Raw genomic sequence first — 8804 nt, 5'->3', positions numbered from 1 at the left:
CATAATTAGCTCTATATTTAACCGAAAAATGAAATCAATCGAACTGCTTGGTCCTGAAATATAAAAATTTAAAGGGAGGGTCGTTACGTGACAAAAAATGGAAGTTGATTTTTTCTTTTCTTACAAAATCGCAAAACTCTGCGAATTGTGGATGGCTAATTTCATGAAACTTATTTTAATATGATTTGGAGCAATTCTAGTTGTTTTTAGAGTTTTTTGAATTAATGCAAATTGTTTCAATTCTCTTTTCAACCCCAAGCGTGAAACGTGACGTGACGTGGCGTCACGTGACATAAATTTCCATCGTTATATTTTTGTTAATATTGCTTTTAAATTAATTTTTAACGCAAATAAAACATGTATTTTATGTAGAATATACTTTATATTTTGACTTAAGCGCCAATTCAGGGTCAATTTATTGGAAATCTATGATTTATTATGTTTCAACCACATACGCCAAATTCGAACCAAATCGGACCATAAATACGGTTTTTCGAAATATCTCGACCTTGGCACCACCTAGGAAGACCATTTTATGCAAATATGATTCTACTTACATAGTCAGTATATATTTTAAAAAGCAGACAAATCGGCCCGTAAATACGTTAGATATAAAACTTTTATTTTTTTTGTCGTGGTGGACCTTCCGCTGGATACACCCATATTGTAACTATCATTATCTAATAAAGAGAATTGTAAAATTTTTTTATCTTTTTTTTTAAACAAAGGTTTGACTGAAACAACTAATCAGTCTCTCTTGGTTGATGTGCCTTCATGTATAAATGATTCGCAAGTTGAGATTTCTCATCTCGTAGCGTCGAGCTCAAATGCTCTGCCAAGTGATGATGTCTTGATTTCGAAGTCGACGTTGACGTTGAGGTCAGGTGTGGCTGCTGCTTCGCCCACTAATCAAGCCAATGATTTTCGTGCTTTTGGGAGTGAAACTAATGTTGAAGTTCCGGCCACTTCCGATGCATTTAGTAATGAAAATTTTGCTATTTCGTACGCTGACGTTGCTGCTTCTGGGGGTCAGGAATCTGTATATGATAATGAGAACAATTATCGTAAAGCGCCTGCGGCCTCTGATGGTCAGATATCTGCCTCTGATAACACCACCAATTTGAACAAACATCGCAATGCGCCTGTAGTTGTTGTTGGAAGTAATGCTAATGCAAATCTTGCTGTAGCTGTTCGACTGAAATGGTTACATATATCTTCATTTAAGTCGACGGTAGAGGCTGGTGATATTGTCGAATATGTTTCGAAAAATGCAAATATCTCTCCATCCCTAATTCGTTGTTTTAAATTAATAAAGAAAGATGTAGATTCAGGCTCTTTATCAAGATGTAATTTCAAACTTGGTATCTCGCCTTCAATTTATAATAAGCTGCTTGACTCTTCGATATGGCCATCCGATGTAAAATTAAGGCCTTTCCGTTTTCTTCAGAAAAGAACGGGTCAAATTGTCAAACTTTAACTAAGCATGTTAATCGTAGCGTAAATAATGGTTTAAGTATTTACTATCAAAATATTTCGGGTATGCGAACTAAAGCTAAAGATGTATTTTTAAGCACATCACGCTGTGAATATGAGGTTTAAGTCATTGTTGAGACTTGGCTTAATGATAACTTTTTCGACGCGGAATTTTTTGATCAGAATTTGTAACATACCTGTCGTAAGGATAGAGATCCTATCAAAACTGGGTGTCAAAAAGGAGGTGGCGTGTTGGTTGCCGTAAGGAATTCCCTCCTGTCGTCGTTTGTTCAGTTTTCTAATAGTGACACTCTACTTGATCAGATTTGCGTTTGCATCCGCGGCACATTTGGTAAATTATTTATTTGTGTATCCTATATTCCGCCTAGTAGTATCGATTCATTGTACTCCGCTCATGTAAATAATATTATTGACATTTTTGAACATGATGAAAATAGTCACTTTTGCGTTTTAGGTGACTTCAATATAAATAAAATTGTATGGTCATGTCTACTAAATGACGTTATCCTTACTCCAACTAATGTTAATTATGCTCATGAAATTAACTTTTTAGATAGTCTTTCTAGCTTAAACTTTAGTCAGATTAATTCATTTGTAAACCAGCTAAAAAATATATTTAAGATCTTATCTTTATTGATGATAATTTAATCTCTCATCTGACTGAGTGTACTTTTCCTATTTGTAAATCAGATATGCATCATGTACCCCTGTCTTTATCATTAGAATTTTTTGACCTAGTGTCTAAGGTAAATATTAGTCTAATGTTCGATCTTATAATTTCAAGGATGCTAATTTCGACTCGCTTAACACAGAAATATTTGAAGTTGATTGGAAGTCATTTTTCTACTCTAAAGGTGTCTCGGAATGTTTCGATGCATTCCTATTTAAGTTGTTTCAGATATTTAGCAGGAATCTCTCTTTTCTCCCGGTCAAAGTTCACAAACTTCCCTGGTACGCCACGAAGTTAAAAAAATTGAAAAATCAAAGGAACAAATATTTTAAATTATATAAAGCTACCAACAATATCTCATTTAAAGATAAATATATTTATTATATGTCTGAATTCAATGTTCTTGACAAATTCCTATATAATAAATATATTTCTCGATATGAGGAAGAGCTTTAAGCAAATCCAAAACTTTTCTGGAATAATGTTCGATCGAAAAGAGGCTGTTCTAATGTTCCAACCTGTGTGAAGCTTAATGGTACTTGTTCAGAGAGTTTGGTTGACTCGGTAAACCCCTTTGCCGATTTTTTCAAATCCAATTTTTGTTGTTGAATCGATAATTATGGCAATCCTTTTTGTACTGACGCACCCAAATCCCTAGATTTTGGGGTCCTGGCTGTAACTTAATTAGATATCATGAATGGACCTTCCTCCTTAAAATCCACCTTGAAGAAGGACAGTTACGGGTTGTCTTCCTTTTTAATTAAAAAGTGCGGCTTTCCATTATGTTTACCATTAAGCCATATATTCAATACTTCGCGATCTACTGGCATATTTATTGACCGTTGGATGTTGGCATCTATAACTCCAATTTTCAAGTCTGGTAATAAGAACGAAGTATCAAATTACAGGCCAATATCTAAATTGTCGACATGCTCCAAACTCTTTGAGACAGCAGTTAAAGATAAGCTAGCCTTTGCTATTAAAGGAATAATAGACCCATGTCAGCATGGGTCATGGACGGTCAACGGTTACGAATCTAGCTGTTTTTTCTCAGTTTTGTGTTTCCGCGTTTAAAAGTGGGTGTCAAGTTGACACCATTTTCACCGATTTTTTGAAAGCTTTTGACACGGTCTCGCACAAAATACTTCTGTTGAAGCTCGCAAATTTGGGTTTTCATTCAACTTTTCTATCATGGCAGAACCTCATTTGTTGAAATTGAAAATACTAAATCCTATACGTTTGTGGCAACTTCTGGTGTGCCCCAAGGCAGTATGCTTGGTCCTATTCTATTTATCCTCTTTATCAATGATGTTGGTCTACGCTTTAAACATTCAAATTATTTACTCTATGCAGATGACTTGAAACTCTTCCGTAAAATCTCCTGTTTATCGGATTCATAGTTGTTGCAGGAAGACTTGAACGCTCTTACTGATTGGGCTCTCCAAAATAAACTGCGTCTCAACACCAGTAAATGGTGTCAGATGGTGCTCTCCAAGTCTTTGAATGTGCATTCCTCGACCTATTCTGTCTCAAATACACCTCTTGCCTCTGTTAAAGAATTTCGGGATCTTGGAGTTATTTTTGACTCGTCCTTTACGTTCGGCAACCACATTAATTTTATTATTCAGAAGGCTTATGCTAACTTAGCTTTTCTGCGACGCTATTNTGCTCTCCAAGTCTTTGAATGTGCATTCCTCGACCTATTCTGTCTCAAATACACCTCTTGCCTCTGTTAAAGAATTTCGGGATCTTGGAGTTATTTTTGACTCGTCCTTTACGTTCGGCAACCACATTAATTTTATTATTCAGAAGGCTTATGCTAACTTAGCTTTTCTGCGACGCTATTCCAGTGATTTCAAAGACCCTTACACAAGAAAAATCTTATATAATTCTTTAGTGCGATCGAAGTTGGAGTATGCCTCAGTCATCTGGAATCCGATGTATTCCTCACACTCTTTTAGAATTGAAAGAGTTCAACGCAGGTTTCTTCGTTTTGCTCTTCAACCACTTCAGTTTGATAATCCCTTGCCACCATAAAATGCTAGGTGCATGCTCATCAATGTTCTATCGCTCGAAGTTAGACGATTCGTTCAAAATTTAATGTTTATATACGATATAATTTCCGGTACAATTGACTGCTCAGATCTACTTGGGCAGTTAAGTTTCAATGTTCGTAATAGAGTACTACTACTGGTGGAAGTGATAGCTATTTCGGAAATCACCACATTTCCTCATCAGACTTCTTTCAGTAGGATTCGAACCGACGATCCCACTGACTCAGTTGCCTACGCACTGTGCTAAGTTCGCCTTGTAAATTATCGTTGCTTGTTTCCCCACATTTTTCATTTGTTAAGCCAACACAACCAAGCGCAGTATTCCGCTGCAATTTATACTTGATTATGTGGTTGTTGGTTTTTGTTAATAGTCCTATTTTTAGAATGNACCACATTTCCTGATCAGACTTCGTTCAGTAGGATTCGAACCGACGATCCCACTGACTCAGTTGCCTACGCACTGTGCTAAGTTCGCCTTGTAAATTATCGTTGCTTGTTTCCCCACATTTTTCATTTGTTAAGCCAACACAACCAAGCGCAGTATTCCGCTGCAATTTATACTTGATTATGTGGTTGTTGGTTTTTGTTAATAGTCCTATTTTTAGAATGTTAAATTTTAGGTGTGCTCATCCTTAAGTTATTTGTTTTTGTTATTTTATGGCTTTATAACAATTATGTCCAACAATTTTTATTTAGCTTGAGGCCTAGTAAAATCAAAATTTTCAAATATCATTTACAAAATGTTTACTTTGAGTGCTTTGGCTAGAGAAAATTTTTCGATGGTTTTGGACAAGTCAATCTGAGTGGCTATCTCGTGTTCGACAGATAAGCTAAAGCGTTTAATCTCTCTTGGTAAATAATATATTAATACAGGACGTCTTGATGGGCTTCAGTTTCGAAAAACTTCGGTACCCGCTGGCAACAGTCACTGGCAAAGTCAACAAATCCTGAAATCGAAACACTAGGAAATGCATCAATGACATTTTTCTTGACGATAAATTGAAGAATTTCGAGTGGCAGTTTGATGGCTGCAGGTTTAATATGCCGTATTTGTTTTAACCAGGGACCAAAAATAACTGTTATCTCGAACTTACAAACTGAAAACGTTGCCCGAATTCTGAAATTGAAAAAAAAAATTTTCATAACAATAATTTATTTATTTATTTTTTTATTCATTCAACAGAAACTATTAAATTAGACAAAAATTATTATTTTTTTCGCCAATAAGAGTTATAACCCAAGGTTTATTTTTTACGTTGTTTTATAACAGTTATTCCCCAACGTTTATTTTTTTCGTTGCTTGATAACAGTTATTATCCTATGTTTATTTTTTACGTTGTCTGATAAACGTTGTAAGGTAAGAATATTGACGAAAACGGAGATGGAGAAGATAAAGATGATAAAAATAAAATAAGAGGAGTGACATATCTGTAATTACACAACGTTGGGTTATAACTGTCATAAAGCAACGTAAAAAATAAACGTTGGGAAATAACTCTTATTGGCGAAGGAAAACGTATTTTTCTCATCTCATAACAGTTATGGAACAACGTCTTACCCTGGTTTTAACTTTTCATAAAGCTCCGATCCATTTACGTCCGAATCCTGTTCAAATGTAAGACGGTAAAAAAGTGTCATCTTCGATTGAATCTATAGACTCTTGCGATTGTGAGTAAGAAGAAAAATCGTGTAAGAAATCCTATAGATTTTCGTGAGTTTACAACTGCTCAAATCTTTTCTTGACAGAAACTAGGGCAGTGTCACCTAAAATGAAATAGCTATCACTTCTACAATTTTTGCAAATTATTGTTGCTTTTCCACAATAAATTTTCATTAATAAACGGCCTCGAGCTCAATAAAAATTGTTGAATATAATTGTTATAAGGCCATAAAAATAACAAAAAACATAAAACTAATAAAGTTAGAAGGACGAAATTAGAGGATGTGGTAGTTAACATATTAGTCCTTGACATATATTTTTTGAAAAATAAATATTGGAAATTTCCAAGGATATTCAAGGATAAAGTTTTAAAAGGACATTTTCAACATTTATTCGTCCTGGTGCAACAAAATATTTATTTTTTTTTTAATTCTACAGAATTTTTCGTTTTAACTGATACCCATATTGTTACTCTACAATGCACCAAATCTTTTAAATAATTTTTTTATTCAATCATATCCTGGAAATTTCCTTTAAAAAAAATCCTGACGTCAGAGAGAAAAATTAAAAACGCAGTAATACTATATTTGGCTCCTAGTTTTGTGAATATATTGGATTTTTTCGTGTGTCTTAAAAAGGTATAAAAAATTTTTGGTTTTTGTCGCACGGTGTAATGAGCTAGACATTTGAATAGTCGCCGCGAATAACGTTGTAAGCGCCAATTTACTCAAAACTATTTTTTCGCAGATTACCGTTAAAATACTCTCGCGTATTATAATGTCGCGAAATTTCTCAATTTCCATCAGTTTCAGACATTAACCTACGCTCCAAAGTCAGTAGTGAGTGGAAAAACGTTTTAAGTGCATGTGACCATGGCCAATTTAGAATTAACAAGCGTAATGCAAAAGTGCAGTAATGGCAAAAAACGTAAAGTAAATTTCGAAAATTGGAGAGATATGAAAAATAAGGGGCTAAGAAATAGTGGGGAAGAATATTCAGGAAGAAATGGGAAAGTGGTATTAAAAAAGTATTACCAGAAACGCTAATGTGGAAAAACGTTGTAAGTGAAAGAGCTGTGCTAATATCAAATTTGTTTTTGCATTCAGCAGATTATCAACTGCGCTAGTTCTCTTCAGTGTTCAACCTTCAAACTAAAGACTATTCAAAAGCATTTCTCCATTTTTTATAAAATAACCTATGATGAGCAATCAAAGACCTCTTATTGCTATATTTATTACATTAATTTGTTGAAAAAGGTTGTAAGCGCCACCAGCAAAGATGCAACGCTTACTGGAAAAACGTGTTTTCATCCATTGGAATTAGGATATAAAACGTTTTTCCATCATTAACATATTGTAAATCTTTTTTTGACTTGAAATAGATATACTGATATATATTTTAATTTACGGACAAGTTTCTTGGTGGAGACTGTTGCACCGAAACNACATTTTCAACATTTATTCGTCCTGGTGCAACAAAATATTTATTTTTTTTTTAATTCTACAGAATTTTTCGNCTTTATGTGCGTCATCAAAAACGTTTTTTTCCATTCCTGGAAACTTATAATTATGTCGCTTACATTGTTATTCGCGGTGACCATTCATTTATAAAAAAGTATTAATTATTAAATAAAAAAAGAAATATAAACAATACTAGTCAAAGAGTTTCTATTATCACTTTCCGTCGTGTGCACGGTATTAATAACATATATAGCCGTGTCAAATTTCAGGACGTTGGCTTAAGCGGTTCCAGCGATAAGCGATATGAGAATTTACGTTTGTATGGGAGTTGATACGCCCTCTTTTCCAATGCCTTTCCCTTTTCTGCTGAAAGTACGGTATTGATAACATATGTAGATTTTTCAAATTTGGGACGTTAGTAGTTATAAGGCGGTTCCAGAGATAGGCGATATGAGAAGTTTGTATGGGAGGTGCCACGCCACCTTTTCCAATATCTGCCAATTTTCGCCATAAGTACGCTACTGATTACTACGGTGACCATCCGTCCTGTATTATACGGGACAGTCCGTTTTTTCGTCCTTTTTCCGGGTAATTCATTTATTTCATACGGGACGCCAATTGTTCTGCATTTCTTTTAGTGTCCTGTATTTGTCCCGTATTCGGAATTTTGGTGCCTTAACAGCTCATAAAAATGACATGCCTATGAACCAGTTTTTATTTTTAAATCTGGATGCTTGTAATTCGAATCGAGGAGCACATATCGATGGCTGATTGGAAGATCGACCTATCTCAGAAAACTTTCAGGAACGCCCTACTTCAGAATTTTATTGAAGAATGCCCTATTTCAGAATTATATTGAAAAATACCCTATCTCAGAACTTGGTTGAAGAACACCCTATTTCAGAATCCGGTTCAAAAACGTCTTATCTCAAACGAAAATACATTGAAAATTTGCTAAGATAGGGCGTTTTTAAGCTAAATTCTGAGATAGGGCATTTTTCAATCAAATTGTAAAATAGGGCATTCTTCAACCAAATTCTGCAATAGGGCATTGTTGAAAAATGTTCTGACAGAGGGCGTTTTCGAACTGGCTGCCGACATAGGTCGATCTTCCATTCAGCCCGATATGTAGATTGTTTCTGAAGTTATAATTTTGCGCTAAAATTTCAAACTTTGTTTGCGTATATGGATTCCAAAACCAACAAAAAGTGCACACAGCTGTCCAATGTGCTGGGTGTGCAGGTAATTTTCAAATTTTGCGAAGAGATGTACGCCAAAACAATTATTGCTGACTATTTGAGGGATTGTGCCTTCAACGTGAGAAACTCCAAATAAGATGCCTACCAGGAGAATGTTGTAAATGTAAAGAAGATCTCAAAGATGGAAGGGTACGCTTTGCAATTCAGCTCGTTCCGTTGCTATTCACTGCATTGTTCTTAATCGAAATCCAAGTCTGATAATAATCC

This window comes from Rhagoletis zephyria, unplaced genomic scaffold (genome assembly GCF_001687245.7).
Source record: "Rhagoletis zephyria isolate East Lansing unplaced genomic scaffold, Rhagoletis_zephyria_1.1 Rzeph_scaffold_02490, whole genome shotgun sequence".
NCBI lineage: Eukaryota > Metazoa > Arthropoda > Insecta > Diptera > Tephritidae > Rhagoletis > Rhagoletis zephyria.
The sequence above is the reverse complement of the archived record's forward strand: the minus strand, read 5'-3'. Positions refer to the sequence as shown.